Below are 17,653 nucleotides of genomic sequence, written 5' to 3'. Positions count from 1 at the left end.
ATTAATTAATGTTGCCCACGTCATTAACGTTGAATTCGATTTTTGGCCATTTCCCCATGAATCTTTACGAAGGACCAACTTTACCCTTACCAATAACTTTGATTGTTAAATCATTTTATTTGACCAAAAACATCCACATGGCACCTGTGTTTGCAATTGTGTTTGCCTGTTGTTATATGCACTAACTCCTCGTTTACATCTATCTACTAGTCCAAGATCATTTCTTAACATTTATACACTTGGACCTCTTCTCATTTGAACAATGTAAGAATTTTAAACAAAGGCCATTATTCCATACCCCATTCATACTTCTCCTCATGAAAATTTTACATGCAACGATCAACAAATAAGACTGCAACGCCATGAATTATGTTGGTTTCTAGCTAATTAAATTGCGAGGAATTAACAAATTCTACATACATGTCACACTACCATCTTATATTTAATATACTTAAGTATGCGCAATGACTTTGTCAGATTGATCACATTTAATTTATTTCTTTCAAATAATGTAAAATAAGATATGTATTGTGATGGTTTCTAGCTAAATTGCTACTATTTTATTACTGAATATTTAAAGTTATATACTTAGTGTAGTATTAAGTGTATATTAAAGGCAATACTCATATGTTCTTCAGGATATTAAAAGGCAATACTACAACAAGAAGACTTCCTATCAAGTGAATTGGCCCTCTTTTAGATTATATGATATTGAATGGTGCAAAGTTATAGTTTTGACCTTTACTAAAAACTAACTCCTTAAACATATTTTCTCTGATTCTATTTATAAGTCATTTTTATTAATCTCATCAATACAAATACAACAAAGTATAAAGAATAAAATTTAGTAAAATTACAAATATGACTCTTAAAAGATAAATAAACAATATAATGTTATTGTTTTTCTTTATCTCTCTCTTACTTTTTAAGGATAGTTTAAATTTTTTATTTGAAACAAAACATAACTATCAATCCATTGACTTATAAAGTGGACAACTTTATCATTTTAAAAGGTGATCAATAAAGTGAAGGGGAAGGAGTACTATTTATTGAAAGGTTCTTTGTAGTGATTTCATTGGGTTTCTTTATGACAATCTTTAACTTAATTAGGATTGAATCAATTGGCCACGTCAATTTTAGCAAGTTGGTTAGAAAAAATTTCAATCTATTCAATGGCTGACTAATATTTACGTATCCCATCATATTTGACATGCCAACAAAGTGGGCTAACCTAGAATCCTCGGAATGACCTCCTTTTTTTTGGTTTAATTTTAGTTATAATGAAAAAGAACCCTTTTATCTTATATTTTTTTTAAGTATAGCTTTTATTTTACGTTAACAACTTGGTTCTATTGTGTAATTTTCATTTTCATTGAATTCTTATTGATAATAATATAAGGGAGAATTATGTTAGATTACCCATTACACGATCAAATACCATAAAATCTATTGAAGAGAGCATGGGAAAATGATAATTTTTAGTTATTATTTTTCTATATTCAATTGTCAATAAAATTTGTGATTTTTAATTATATTGTGGAGAACTTGAATCTAATTAATATTTATTGTTTAAGAAGGAAACAATGAATATACATTAGAAACCCCTAAAGGAGTATCAGAACGCAATTAAATAAAATGTTCCTTTAACTTTTTATTTTCCATTGTATTAAAAAGGATAAAAGGGTAAGTTGACTTTTAAATTATAAATTTAAAAGCATCTAAAACTATAAACTCATTTTTCATATAATTTTTTTTACTTTTTAAAAATGGTACATTATTGTTAACAAAATTAACTTTGACTATTAATTGGTTAAAAAATAATAAAAAATATTAAAAATGACAAAAAATGATCAAAAAATTAAGAGAAGGACAAAAAAAATTATTGGTCATTCTATATAATTTTTTATGTCATTTTCTATCATTTTATGATTAATTAATGATCAATGTTAACTTTTATTAATGATATTGGTCATATTGCACTGTTTTCAAAAATAAAAAAGGAACATTGTAAAAAAATAAGTTTAGATTTGGCCCTACTTTAAGATATTGGCAATCCTCATATATTCTTCAGGATATTATAAAGCAATACTACAACAAGAAGACTTCCTATCAAGTGAATTGGCCCTCTTTTAGATTATATGATATTGAATCATGCAAAGTTGTTGTTTTGATCTTTACTGAAAACTACTTAAATATACTCCATCTGATTCTATTTACAAATCATTTCTACCAATCTCATCAATACAAATACAATAAAAGTATAAAAAATAAAATTTAATAAAATTACAAACATAACCCTTAAAAGATACATAAACTATATAATATTATTTTTTTGTTCCTTTCTCTCTTACTTTTTAAGGATAGTTTAAACATTACGTTTGAAATAAAATATCATTATCAATCCATTGACTTATAAAATAGACTACTTTATCCTTTTAGAATGTAACCAATAAAGTGGACTTACTATTTATTGAAAGGTTTTTTTTTAATGATTTCATTGGGTGTCTTTTGGATGATCTTTAACTTTAATTAGGTAATTAGGGTTGACTCAGTTGGCCACGTCAATTTTAGCAAGTTGGTTAGAAAAATTTTCAATATATTCAATGACCCTTTTAGAATGTGACCAATAAAGTGGACTTACTATTTATTGAAAGGTTGTTTTTAATGATTTCATTGGGTGTCATTTTGATGATCTTTAACTTAATTAGGGTTGAATCAGTTGGCCACGTCAAATTTAGCAAGTTGGTTAGAAAACTTTTCAATCTATTCAATGGCTGACTAATATATACGTAGCCCATCTTACTTGACATGCCAACAAAGTGGGCTAACCTAGAATCCTCGGAATGACGTACTTTTTTTTTCAGTTTAATTTTAGTTATAATGAAAAAGAACCCTTTTATCATTTTTTTTTAAATGAAGGCCACGGGTAAACCATGCTAATTGAGAAGATGAGTCTTGTCAGCATACAAGATATTACAACAACCAGGCAGTGGGATATCAAAACTACGAATACATAAATTGTTGGTGTAAGCTTGATGAGATAACCAATCGGCACATTTGTTTGCCTTCTTGAAAGTGTGGTCGAATGTGATTGTCCAATCTCACATAGTGAAGTCTTTGATTTTATTAATGGTAGTAGTGAGTGGGTGGGTAGTAGAGAACTCATTGTGGATTAGCCAAAGAGCTTTTGTAGAGTTAGTGTAGACATTTACTTTCTTGAACTTCTTAGCCCAGCAAATGTTTAAACCTTCCAGGATGCCCATAAGCTTGGTTGCTGTACTTGGGTAATAAAAAAGATATTTGGAGTAACCTTTGATCGAATTTTCTTGGTTGTTCCGGATAAGACCCCCGCATTTAGTTGCACTGTGAGTGTTGATGAAGCCATCAATATTCAATCTAATCCAACCTTTTTCAGGAGCAGACCATCTAGCTTTTGCTCTATTGCCTTTCTAAGATAGGAAGTTAATTTTATTTTAAAGATATTGATCTTTGAGAACATTTGGATGCTGTTAAAAGCAATGTCTCTGTCTCGGGTGTTTTCTTCTGAATGTAAATTTTTACACCTTTCTTTCCAAATGTTCCAACACACATAGGCATAAAGTTTCTGTCAAGATGTTTTCCTTGCACAAGCATTACCTGCATCATTCCTCACATTCCATTGTGTAATTTACGTTAACAACTTGGTTCTATTTTACGTTAACAACTTGTGTAATTCCTTGCATTCCTCGCATTCCATTGCCAAATCTTATATTTTTTTTAAGTATGGCTTTTATTTTACGTTAACAGCTTGGTTCTATTGTGCAATTTTCATTTTCATTGAATTCTTATTGATAATAATATAAGGGAGAATTATGTTAGATTACCCATTACACGATTAAATACCATAAAATCTATTGAAGAGAGCATAGCAAAATGATAATTTTTAGTTATTATTTTTCTATATTCAATTGTCAATAAAATTTGTGATTTTTAATTGTGTTGTGGAAAACTTGAACCTAATTAATATTTATTGTTTAAGAAAGAAACAATGAATATACATTAGAAACCCCTAAAGGAGTATGAGAACACAACTAAATAAAATGTTCCTTCGACTTTTTATTTTCCATTGTATTAAAAAAGGATAAAAGGGTAAGTTGACTTTTAAATTATAAATTTAGAAGTGTCTAAAATTATAAACTCATTTCTTATATATTTTTTTTACTTTTTTAAAATGGCACAATCTAATCTTTATTGTTAACAAAATTTAACTTTGACTATTAATTAACTAAAAAATAATTAAAAAGTCACAAAAATTATTAAAAATGACAAAAAATAACAATAAATGATAAAAAAAATTAAGGGAAGGACAAAATAAAATTATTGGTCATTCTATATAATTTTTTATGTCATTTTCTATCATTTTATGATCAACTAATGGTCAATGTTAACTTTTATAATGATATGGGTCATATTGCACTGTTTTCAAAAAATTAAAAAGGAACATTGTAAAAAAATAAGTTTAGAATCTCAAATGTTTTTGGATCTATAATTCAGCAACTAATTTATTAAAAAAAATTAACAAAGAAGAAACAATGTAAAAATGGACCGGAGGAAGTATTTATAAGATCCTTATGAAAGTTTTTCATAGTTTTTAATAAATAACCCATAATAAAATATATAAATCATTGACTGAATATTTTCAAGATATAAGTTACTGTTTTTTTTAAGTTGTTTGGATTATTCAATAATTTTTTTTGAACACCATTCGTCTGTAAAATTTGGAATTCAAAAATTATAAGTCACCTATTTAATTAGGGATAGGTTTAAAAGATAATTATGTTTTAGGATAAATTTAATTAATTAAATTGCATTTAACTAATCCATCCATGTCAAATTCATCAGATCATTGCAAACGTTCATGCACAGTAGAATCAACAAAAAACATTGTAAAAATGACAGAGAAGTTTTAAAAGGATCAATTAATTCAAGTTAGATTTCAAGTGCTAAATTTTATGAATTTACAATTCAATCTTTCAATTTTGTAATTTTGTTGTGATCAATTTGCAATTTGTATTCTTTTTTTTTTTGATAAAAGGGAAAATAAAACAAAACAAAGCAAACACTAAGCAAAGAAAAAAAGGAAAACAATAAATTAAGGAGGCTCAAAGAGAACGTCCCTGTAGAGGTCTTCAGCTTGAAGATAATGAAATCCCGGCAAGATATTCAACACTTTCTTTGCACATCTATCTGCTTCATGTTTATTAGCTCTCGCAAGAAGAGTAACCCATATCCTCCAATCCTTTTTTAGCATCTCGCATGCTTCTTGTATAATTGAGGCATGTTCATGAAAGTTTATATCACCTCCCTAGAGAAGGTTAACCGCATTTAAGCAATTAGAGAATAAAGTTCCAACCCAAATTCCTTTATCCCAAGCAAACTTTAAGCCTAAAAGACATGCCTATAACTCAGCAAAAAGCACATCACCTTCATGAAATCTGACAAGAAATCCACCTGTCAAAACATCATTCCCATCTCTCACTAAACCTCCACATCCCACTGCTCCTGTGCTAATCGAATATGCCCCATCAATAAAGATATTAAAGCTATCAACATCCTGATTTACTATAAGGGAATGCTGAGATAATCTTTGCCTACCAAAATTAATCATGCCAAGCTTATTGTGACTTAAGCTCATACATGTAATAATACCTCTAGCATGCACCCCAATATTGACAATATTGTATCCTTCCCTTGAAAAACAAATTCATTTCGTCTCTTCCACAAAAGCTAGAAAACAATAAAGAACCATTCAATCCAATTCTCACCATTACTATCCACATTAGAGCATAGGTTCCATTTAAACCAATTCGATGCATTCAGGGCAAAAAATTCTTCAATATGTTTAGGTTAAACATTTCTAAGCCATATTTCTTTTGAGAAGGCACAGTCCTGAAAAACATGTAAAATATCTTTACAATCATATCACATCTAGAGCACTTAGCATCATCACACATACCTCGATTACTTCACACTTCATTTGTCAACAATCTATCTTGTACACTAGCCACAAGAAGGATTTACACTAAAATGGTATCTTCAGTTTCCACAGCTTCTTATACACATGAGAAGGAGTAATGTCATCATCACAACATAACTCATAAGCTGACTCGATGGTAAAACACCCATTCTTTTTCGGTCTCCAACAGACAAAGATTTGCCCATTAGGAAGTGTAAATTGCTGAAGGCCCATTTCTAATAAGTCTCATGTCTTCTTAATACCACTCAAAATTTTGAACCTAGGTTTGTTCCTTTCAATTTTTAGTAATAAGTCATCCCCACATTTGTACTTGGCACATACTACTCTAGTCCAAAGAGAATCTTTTTTGTGGACAAGCTCCCACCCTTCCTTCATCAAGACAGCCTGATTATGAGCGATGAGAGATTTAATTCCCAAACCACCATTATCCTTATTTTGACAAACCTTATCCCAAGCCACTAGGTGAATTTTTCTTTTCTCTTGGGAAGATCCCCTAAGAAGAGATTTAGCGAGCTCCTTCACTTTATCACAAATCGCAATAGGAAGCAAAGCTGTTTGCATAAGATATTAGGGAATAGTAGACAGCACAAACTTGATCAAAGTGTTTTGTCTTGCCCAAAAAAGATTAGAAATCTTCCAATTATTCAATCTACTCTTAATCTTATCCACCACATACCCATACGTAGCCTTAGTAACATGTTTATGATGCATAGGGACCCTTAGTATTTTCCAAGATCCATTGTACTAGAGAAACCCAGTAGTTTGGATAATTGATGCCTCCTGGGATGAGATACATTAGCAAAATAGAAGACTTGAGTCTTAGCTTGGTTAAATTTTTGACCCGAGACCATACAAAATTGAGAAAGGCAGTTCTTAATAACTTTCACTTGATCAACAGAAGCCTCCGAAAAAATCACAAGATCATCAGCAAAAAATAGGTGTGACAAAGCAGGTCCCAATTTTAAAAGTCTAATTGGTTGCCAAGGCACCCTTATGAATTTCATCCTGTATCATATAAGCCAACTTTTCAATACAAATCACAAACAGATAAGGGGATAAAGGATCACCTTGTTAAAGCCCATGAGTAGGCAAGAATTCCTCCATCTTGTGACCATCCCAAAGAATTTGCATATTAGAAGTGTTTAAGCATCTAGAGATAATATCAACCAATTCAACTGGCAATTTAAATTCAACCAGACAGTCCTAAACAAAATCCCATTTAATATAATCGTAAGCCTTCTCAAGGTCTATCTTAATGGTCATAAAACCTTTCTTTCCATTCATATTTCTCATTGAGTGAATCACCTCCTATGCAGCAATGATATTATCAGAACTTTCCCTTCCAGGCACAAAACTACATTGGTTGGGGGCAATTATAGAAGGTAAAATCTCTTTAATACGATTAGAAATCACCTTTGTTATAATTTGCAACTTATATTCTAAATTTTAATAGGAAAAATAATTTTTTTTATTCTTCAACCCCTTTAAAATTTAAAAAATAAGTTGTAAATTCATTACACCGTAGTTGCAAAATTGAAAGATGAACTTGTGAATTTATAAAATTTGGCACTTGAACTAACTTGAATTAATAAGTCCTTTTGAGACCTCTTTGTCATTCTCCCAAAAAAACATTACTCTTTTTATTTATAAGTTATTTTTAATATATTTTATCATATTTAAAAAAATTAAAAATTCATTAACTTTGTTAAAAAATTTAATAATTGTTCAAATTTACTTTTATTAAATATATTTAATTTGATGATATATTTTCTCTTCATAATATTTAATAAAAAATAAATGAAAAAATTTATAATAAAAATTTAATAAAATAACTTTAAAATAGGATTAAAAATATTTTGCCTCACCCTATATATATTCTCTCCTCCCTACATATAAGAGGTTTTTTAGAATTTTTTTTATGCCTAAATATAAGAGGTTGTTAGTATTTTTTAATGAATGGACCATTATACTCTTATTAAATTAAAAAAAGAAAAAGATAAGTATTCTAATTAATTTACTTTGAAAAAAAAGATTCATATTTTTATTTACAATGATTAAGGGCAAAATTAAAATATTGCTATACTTTTAATTAGATAACTAACATTTATTGATTTGCATTGATTTAGTTAAAAATATTTTATATATTTGGATAGAGGGAGTATATGATTAGAGAGTACTCCTGTGGCCCTCTTTATAAGTCATCTCTAAAAATCTTATCGATACCAATGTAAAAAAAAGTATAAGGAACATAATGTGTAAAATTTTAAATAAATCCTTATATAATAAATTTAAAAAGTATTATTATGTTACTTTTTTTTCCTTATAAAAAATAATTTTAAAAATATATTTTAAATATTAATTAAAAATTTATATTATAATTTATAAGATCAAATGAAATTTTTAAAATGGGTTTTATAAATGGGATGCGGGGAGCATTTGAGATTAACAATTGATGTGGGCCCGGTTCGAATGGCGTTCCGTTCCGTTTTGGAAATGGAGCCTGGAAGGTTGTTTGTGTGGTATGTTTCTGGTGAATTGTGGACTTGTGGTGTGGGTGGGGGCCAGTCAATGCAAGTGGGCATTTTCTCCTGGGCATAAAAAATGGGAAAATCATTACAAAGTCCCTTGCAGAGATTTTAGTTACTACAAGGACCCATAAAAGGCACAAATTATCTCCAAGTCTCAGATCCTTTATTTTAAATGTATTTTATGTATAATTAGTAGAACACCCATATTTTGAATTTTTTAAAAAATAATTAACCCATCAACCCTTTCCATTGAAACACCGAAAAGTTTCCATCATTAGCAAACCGATTGCCAAAACACTTGCTAGTGGTAAGTAGTAGGTTTTTTTGGCCCAATGAATAGTAGGTCAAGTACATAATATTTGGAAGGTTGGTGTACCCAAAATAATTGATAATGATTATACTAGTATAAAATATAATATATATTGAATAACTTGTATCTAGAATAAAATTGGTAACTTGAGCGTAGAAAAATAAGATCTTGATATATGAAAATGACAACTCGTATAAAAGAAAGTGTCAACTTAAATATATAAACCTGGTTCTAATCCCCTAAGGCCATCCTTCCCATAATTAAGTAATTATAACCCACTGTTGATTGTCAGAGTTGCGGTGGTGGATGGGTTGATTTAAAACAAAATATAAAGATATTTTAGTAATTATATACAAAATATATCTAAAATAAAAGATCTGAGACTTGCTTGGGGATTAGCTTGTACGTTTCAGGGGATCAAATAGTAATTAGATTTCATACAAGGGATTTTGCACTGATTTTCTCCAAGAAAACCATTGAAGATGGTGGGGTTAGGGTTGCTCGAACACTTTGAAAGAATGACAGTTAGGTTTTGAATGACAATTATGTTTTTGATAAATTTTTTTATAAAATAAATTATAAATATTAGTTACAAGCAAAAATTTATCTTACAATATAAATATTACATTTAATATTTAAATACTTATTTATAATGAAAACTTTTGAATTTATAATAATTTAAATTGATATTTTTAACTTATTTTTTTTTAATTTGTCAATAATTTAACTAATATTAATTTAATATTTTACGACCAAATTGCCATTCTTCTGAATACTTTTGATCATTTGTCAAGCCTGGTCTTGGGCTCTTGGCCTTAGCATTGTTTCGTGTGCTTTTTGATTTTCCCATACATTTTGTTAAAATATCATCATTTATCAATCAACATCAAATTATTTATCAATCAAAAAACCTTATCAATATTTTCAAAGTGGCTTTTGATTTTAACATGTATAATAGGTTCTGAAATATTATAAAATATTTATATTTTTAGTATACGCCAGGAAAATCAATAAGTTATTGTTAGAATAACTTATAATACAAGTGATTTATATGAGATAATAAATTCTAAAATAAATTATATAGAAAATAATAACAAATTTTTAAATAGTGAAAAATAAATTGGTATTAAATAATTTTATAATACACCAGACACCTGGGATCATATATTTATAAATAAAATACATACAGGGATAATAACAAAATATATTTTTATATTTTTAATTCATTTCAACAAAACATGTCCAAAATTGGCTTCCAATTTGATGGAGAGGTTAAGATCTTATCGCAAATGACATTCTACATTTGTTATAGCGCTATGGGCTTGAAAGTATGCTTTGACCTATTGAGCTCCCAACTTACCTAAACTTTTATTGAGAGAAAAATAATTATTATGCTTAAAAATTAATGTTGTGGTCCAAAATATAAGCATTTATTCTTTTATTCCTGGCTAATATTGATCTAAAATATAAGCAATTTAGTATTCAATTTTTTTTATTTTACCACTTGTATTATAAACATGGATTCCCGTATTTGTGAATTTATGATCCTCTTCTAACTCATCATGAATTAAAACTAATATAAAAAGGAAAAAAATGTCTATACCATATTTGCATGGCAATAAATATTTTATTGGTATGCAGTTTTTTTTTTGGGTTAAAAATTGCTTATATTCTGAATTGGAGAAAGTTTGCGTTATAATTAATAAGTTTTTTATTAGTTTATTTTATGTTTTGTTTATTTAATTAAATTAAAAAATTTTAGGTGAAAAATTCCCTGGAGGTCAGACTTTTGACATTTCTACCCTTTTCATTTCAAACCCAACTACAAGTTCTTCCCTTTAACAAATCTCTATCACCGTCATCGGACACAAGATCGGGGAAGCAGGGATGGTGACGGTGGCAGTCGGTCTTTCTTTTCACGGTGTAGGAGACAATGCGCATGACAGTTCCAGAATACATTTTCATTTAAAATTCATAATAAAACAAAATAAATGTATTCTGATTTGAAGAATTATATCTCATAATTTCTTGTTTTTTCCCCTTCCATGAGATGACTTTGATTTGAACCATTTGCCTTTTGCCATACCCCATGACTCATCCTTGTTATGCGAGATAGATTTAGTTGACTTCTATTTCTAATTGTTTTTAAGCACAATGTGTGTGGCCATGATTTTAATTATATTGATTTTTATTCTAGAAATGGAAAAATATTTAAGAAAAATTAACGTTATATATATATATATATATATATTCTCTCCTCAAATACCTAATAAATGTAGAAATAGAACATGGGGTTCATTGATGATGTGTGTAAAAACTTACTGAGAACAAAAGAAATAATATATATTCATTGAAGAGTTGTACATTGTTTATATATCTAGAAATTTTAATTCACAGCATAAAATTTCTAGACCCATGTCTGAATCATTTTAAATAATTTCTTACTATTTTCCCCTTGTAGAGGCCATGACAACTTTTCTCATATATAGTTATTATAAATCTTATCTTTTTTTATGACCTAAATATTCATTTTAACATCTTCACCCAGCTTTATTACCTTAATTTTTTATTTTTATCTTCCCTTAATGTTTACTATTCTAGAGAAATTCTTACATGTACTAAGAGGGCCAGGTTTGTTTGTGGTTTTTACTGAGAGCTCCACCCTTCAGTATAGGGTGTTTAGCGCAGTTAAAAAAAAATTTGGAAAAAAAAAGGTCTTTAACCTAATATATATATATATATATATATTAATTGATTGTAATGCTGTTTAAAAAATTATTTAATAAGTTGTAGTATTATGTTTGATAATTGATAACTAATTGCTTCATAACAAAAAAATTAAAAAGAAAACGCGTTTTAGAAACATAAGCAATGAGTCTAAGTTAACCTATTAGTCTATATGTCCAAAAAAAAAAAACCTATTAGTCTATCAAGTAACTTCGTCTGAATAAACCAAAACCTAACAGCCCTACTCTCATTAAATTCATTCCTTTGAAAACCGTATATGTGCATACAAATATCAAAGAATTGTAAAACTGAATCAGCAACGAAGCAGAAATGTATACTTTTCAAAGAATTGTAAGACTGAACAGCTAAATACTTTTCAAAGGATGTATTGTCTTCATGTTTACGAATCCAATTAAGAACGTTAAGCATGCAAGAAGAGGCCGTCGTTTCGAAATATATATAAGGCATGCAAAACCAAGCCTCCTCGACATAACTCAAACTCATCATATATCATTTTGGTTCACTTTCTAAGTCAGGAATCGAAAAAGATGGCAAAAAATATTGCTGAAAATTGGAGAGATCTTAGTGGGCAACATTACTGGAAGGTTCTGCTAGACCCGCTTGACAATGATCTTCGCAGGTACATACTACACTATGGAGAGATGGCTCAAACTACTTATGATGCTTTTAACTCTGATAAAGTATCTAAGTAGGCAGGACGGAGCAGATATGGGAAAGCCGAGTTCTTTTCCAAGGTGGGTTTGGAAAAAGAGAATCCTTTCAAGTACGAGGTTACGAGGTTCCTATATGCGACCGTAGAAATCGATTTCCTTGTACTGAACGACGTTGAAGAATCGAACTGGATAGGGTATGTTGCTGTGGTGACAGATGAAGGCAAAGCTGTTTTAGGAAGGAGAGATATTGTGATTCCCTGGAGAGGAACCCAGAAGAGCGGGGAATGGGTTAAAGATGTTCAATTCCTTTTGAATGAAGCTCCACAGATATTTGGCGATGATTCTCATCGTAAAGTGCATCGAGGCTTTTATTCCATTTACACAGCAGATAACTCATGTCTCGACAAAACCAGCGCCAGGAACCAGGTCTGTAAGGGCTTGTTTGATTTCTATTTTCAAAAATCATTTTCTGTCTTAAAAAAAATGTTTAGGCAAGTGATTTAGATTTAAATGTTTTTAAAACTATTCTTGTCACGCCCCAAAATAGAGGGTGACCGGCACGAGTATGAGTCACTTACACATTCCCGTAAGCCTTAAAATAAACATTGATTTCATTTTACAAAAGAAAGGAACAAAATTTAATCAAATCCTATGAGAATTAAAATAACTTATTAGATCAATATCATAAAAGAGTGTCGATATTTTTGTAGAAATTTCGGCAGAACTTCCCTGTAACAAAGATCTCCCGAAAATTCTACAACAAAATTTTGACAGATAACAGTATAAATTAGGAGCGTAGCTCCTTCCAGCCAACAACCCATATACAGATAAAAAAAATAAAGTTTATTAACAACCTATGTGGAGCATCTATTCTTTCTCTTAAATCAAAAGGACATACAAATTATATATTTACATAAAGACAATAATACCAATCAAAATATCCACCCACTGTAGCTAGTTGCCCTTTTTTGAGGTCGCTGGTAGAATCGGCGTCAGCTAACCAATCTGAAGCCAAATAATTTTTCCAGTGAATAGCATTCCCATGATAAAATTCTTAAAATTTAAATTGACAGTCTCTAATAATGGTGTCAAATAATTGAAAGTAATTCCACCAAAATTATAAGCATATAAATTATAATCATATTTGAAAAATAAGAATAAGTAGAGAACAATTTATGTTATCATGCTTAAAGAAACCATTTGCTCTCATATAACTCAAAGTGATACAAATTACTAGTCAACACCGGATAAATGTCAGAAACACATATTAACCAACATTTAAAATTTTAAGAACTCAACAGAACAGGTTACAAACGTGAACACTCAGTCCACGAGGGTAAATAACCAAATGCGGCTTATACCACGAAAACAAACGTGGACACACCAGTCCACGAGGGTAAGTAACCAAACGTAACCGGAGCTACGAATCAAACGTGGACACACAGCCCACGAGGGTAAGTAACCAAACGCGGCTCAGGCCACGAAATCAAACGCGGGTACGAAGCCCACGAATACAAAACGTGAGAATAAAACTCACGAAACAAACTAGCTAGTATTTAACCACAGCGCGCTACGGGCTAACGGAACTGCCGTTAGCAGCAGGGTTTTGTATAGAGTTCTCTTAGAAATCCCATTTCAAACATGCGAGAGAAATAATCATTTTTGAAGTCAAACTTTCATTCTCAAGATCAAATTCGCATGAATTACTTCAGATATATGAAACTTGCCAAATTGATACATCATAACGAATGTACAAACTTGTACTAAGTGTAATCAAGAGATTTTTTAAAATTCAATAGGCTAAGGTGCCTTTATCAATATTAAAAATATATTTCTTGAGAAAGAACACGAATCATAATATGATTATTCTTTATCATTATTTCAAAATTTCTAAAGCTAACATGATTCATAAAAATGAAATATTTTAATAAAAGATTTTTAATGACTGCTCATAAGGAATACTATTCACTTACCTGTTGAAGTTCTAACTCTCGAAAGTATTCTTCTTTTAAGTTTTTCAGGGTCTTGTTCTTCCACACACCCTATAAAATATAAATATATACAATTTTAATTTATAACACAACCTTCACTAACCACCATTAAAATCTCAAAACCCAAATTTATAATTTAAAGTTAATTCAAGCATTATCATTAATTTCTCTTACTTTCTTCATAAAACTTTAACCATGCCATAATATTTCCTTGAAATAGGAGTTTTCTCCCAATCTTTGCATCATTTACCTTAGGTGCATTACTTCTACCTCTTCAATTTTAAGCCTTTAACCATTCACCAAAAATCAAACAAACTCTAAATATACACATGATTTAAATTCCTTTACAAAGCTACAAGAGAATTCCTAAATCAATAATTCCCATCAATAATTAGAAGTCAAAATTTTTTAATTCCTCATACAAGACCTTCAATGACATCTCATAAGTACCAACAATATATCCAAGCTTGTCTCTTTTGATTTCAGTCCAGATTTTTTTTTTTTCGGTCATGGCAGCAATATAGAGCACACACAGATTCCTAGTTTCTGTAATACCCCAGCTACTCACACGCCCATATTTATGAGGAAAAAGGAAGAGATTGAAGCTTCTAACCTCTAATGAATCAACACGCACGAACAGAGGAAAGAGAACGATGATGAACAGTGAAGAAAACTGCCGCCATGAATGAAGAAGAATAAGCTCAGCAATAAATAGAAAATGAACCTAAAAGGAAGAGATCTTTGCTCACCCAAATCTTTTATACCCACGCGAACCAGGAGCTAAGAGAAAGAAAAACTTTTCATTCTTGAATCAGCAGCAGAGGGGACAGACGAACAGCAGGAACTTGAAAAAAATCACAGCTGAGGTGAGCGAACAAGCAGAGCTTCGACGGCGGCTACACGAACGACGTTGTTGGCTTCGGTGGAGGAGGAAGAAGGTAGCTTCAGTTGAGAGGCATAGCAAAACATCGGTGCTCTCAAAGCTCTTCTCTGGTCCAGATCCATCGAGAAAGAAGAAAGAAAGAGTTTTAAAAATAATATGATGAAACCAATGGTAATATGGTAATTTCGCATGACCAGAAAAATAAAAAAATATTTCAACTCTTCTTTTGTACTCTTCGGATTCGAACTGGGGACCTGTTATATGAAGCCTTCCTCAGCTGCCACTAGACCAAGTCTCTGACTTGCTATATTGATCCCAAAAACTAATATAAACCCACTTTAACTAAGTTACCCTATATATATATTTATTTATTTATTCAGTTTAAATTTTGTTGGGGTTATTACAATTCTCATATTTTATTCAAAAAAATGAGCAAATTGGTTCCTAAATTATAGGTGAACGTTTGAGACCTTAAACTCATTTTTGATATAAAGTTTCCTTTCAACATTTAAAAATTATACATTTTGAATGTTAATTAAAGTTAATTTTAACTGTTAGTTGACAAAAAATGATAGAAAATACTTTAAAAATTACAATAAAAAAGCCAAAAATTGTAGGACCAAGAAAATCATTGATCATTTTTTGAGATCATTTTTTATTTTTTTAATCACTTAATGATCAAAGTTAACTTTTATTAATAATGATAGGAGCTAGATTGATGTTCTTAGACTTATAGCTTATTGGTCAACTTAATTTTCTCTTTAGCCCTTTTTATTTTTGAAAACAAAGAAAGAAATATCTTAGAATTTTTTTCATGTTTATATTATTGAAATCACTATCATAAACCATTACCATTAATCACTAACGACCACCACTACAAGCCTTTTTTACTTATAATTTTTTCTAAAATTAACACAATCAAATAGATTTTTATTTTGTATTGTTTTTTTAAAAAATATTTTTTAGGAATTGGTGTACAAAATAGTTTTTAAAAACAAAAAATAGAACAAAACCAAATAAGCCAGCTTAATACATTTTTCAGTCCTTACTTTGTTTACTTGGTTCTTTTTCTCTAATGAGCCCACCCACTCCTTTAATAAGGCTAGTTTGAAAAGAGTACATTGTCATTTTTTAGAAGATTAATATTATTAACAAATGTTGATTTCTCAACTTAATAATCTACATGATCGATGTGGTTAAAATTATAGGGTCCTACATATATTAAGAATAGGAGGGAGTATGTGTTTTCTATTTTTGAGATGATTATGTGGTTCTATAACTTGCACGTATAACGATGCAGGTCTTAAATGAGATTAGAAGACTTGTCAACTAATTTAAGGATGAAGAAATTAGCAAAACAGTAACTGGTCACAGCTTAGGAGCTGCACTTGCAACCGTAAACGCAGTGGACAAAGTCACTAATGGCTATAACATCCCACAGAATCATCATCATCATCAGCCTCATCAGATCAAAGCTTTTCCCGTCACAGCCATCGTTTTTGCCAGCCCACGAGTCGGAGACTTAGACTTTCAAGCCTTCTTCTCCGACCAAATAGACCTGCGAGCCTTACGTGTTTGTAATAAAGAAGATATTGTTCCAAGACATCCTTTCATAGGGTATTCTGAAGTGGGACAAGAGCTTGAAATTGATACTAAGGAATCTCAGTACTTGAAGAACAATGTCGGTGAGGTGGCAGGTTGGCACAGCTTGGAGGTTTATTTGCATGGAGTTGTAGGAACACAAGGAAGCAAAGGAGGATTCAATTTAGAGGTTCAGCGTGATATCGCACTTGTCAACAAAAGCTTGGATGCCTTGAAGGATGAATATCATATTCCTGAGACTTGAAGGGTTCAGGAAAACAAAGTTCTGGTTCAGCAACACGATGGTAGTTGGAAGATGTTGGATCTTGAATTGAAGGATGATGACTTTTAATCCATTAATTAATGCTATAATAGTATATTGTTTGACATTTAAATGTGTAGTGTTACTTTACTTTCTTTGTTCCTAGTAGTATGTTATGTATTTGGTTATTTTGGTGAATGTTTGGTCATTCATTACAAGATTTTACCAAACATGTCAGTGGTTTGTGGTAGAATTTTCCATTGCAAATGCTTAAAATTTATTTGTTTGAATTTTAAAATTTTCATTTTTTTAATAATATTCATGACTTGCAACTATAAAGTAATCTAAAAATGAAATCAAACATTTATAGTATTAAAAAAACATATATTATCACTAGATACAATAAATATTACAATTATAGGAAAATGTTTATTAATTTAATTCATAATCAAAGTTAAAAAAACAAATGTCTAGTCTGAAAGTCAAATAATTTTTCATTAATATAGAGATGAAAAACAAATCTATAGTCCCTATGCAATGAGATGACAAACAAGATATCATTATTCGGAAATAATATATATTAACTATTTTTCTTCTTAATCTCTTCTTTCAGATGATTGTTGATTGGTTATTGATCTCTTCTTGATGTTGTAATAATGAGAATTTCATTCTACTATGGAA

General features: G+C 29.9%; 1 long non-coding RNA gene and 1 pseudogene across 1 annotated transcript; one reads left to right on the top strand and one right to left on the bottom strand.

Annotated features, from left to right (window-relative positions):
- The first annotated feature begins 12,129 nt into the window (after positions 1-12,129).
- On the top strand, positions 12,130-17,062 carry LOC129284955 (phospholipase A1-IIgamma-like; annotated as a pseudogene).
- Positions 12,914-15,239, bottom strand: LOC129284957 (uncharacterized). The gene is made up of 4 exons (XR_008587038.1): positions 14,996-15,239; positions 14,860-14,919; positions 14,229-14,297; positions 12,914-13,260 (listed from the first exon to the last, which is right to left on the bottom strand). It is a non-coding gene; the product is annotated as an uncharacterized LOC129284957 (long non-coding RNA).
- Positions 17,063-17,653: the final 591 nt, after the last annotated feature.

The sequence above is a fragment of the Prosopis cineraria genome, unplaced genomic scaffold (assembly GCF_029017545.1).
Source record: "Prosopis cineraria cultivar Desert tree isolate PC_DT_omini unplaced genomic scaffold, ASM2901754v1 PC11, whole genome shotgun sequence".
Classification (NCBI taxonomy): domain Eukaryota; kingdom Viridiplantae; phylum Streptophyta; class Magnoliopsida; order Fabales; family Fabaceae; genus Prosopis; species Prosopis cineraria.
The sequence above is the reverse complement of the archived record's forward strand: the minus strand, read 5'-3'. Positions and strand labels throughout refer to the sequence as shown.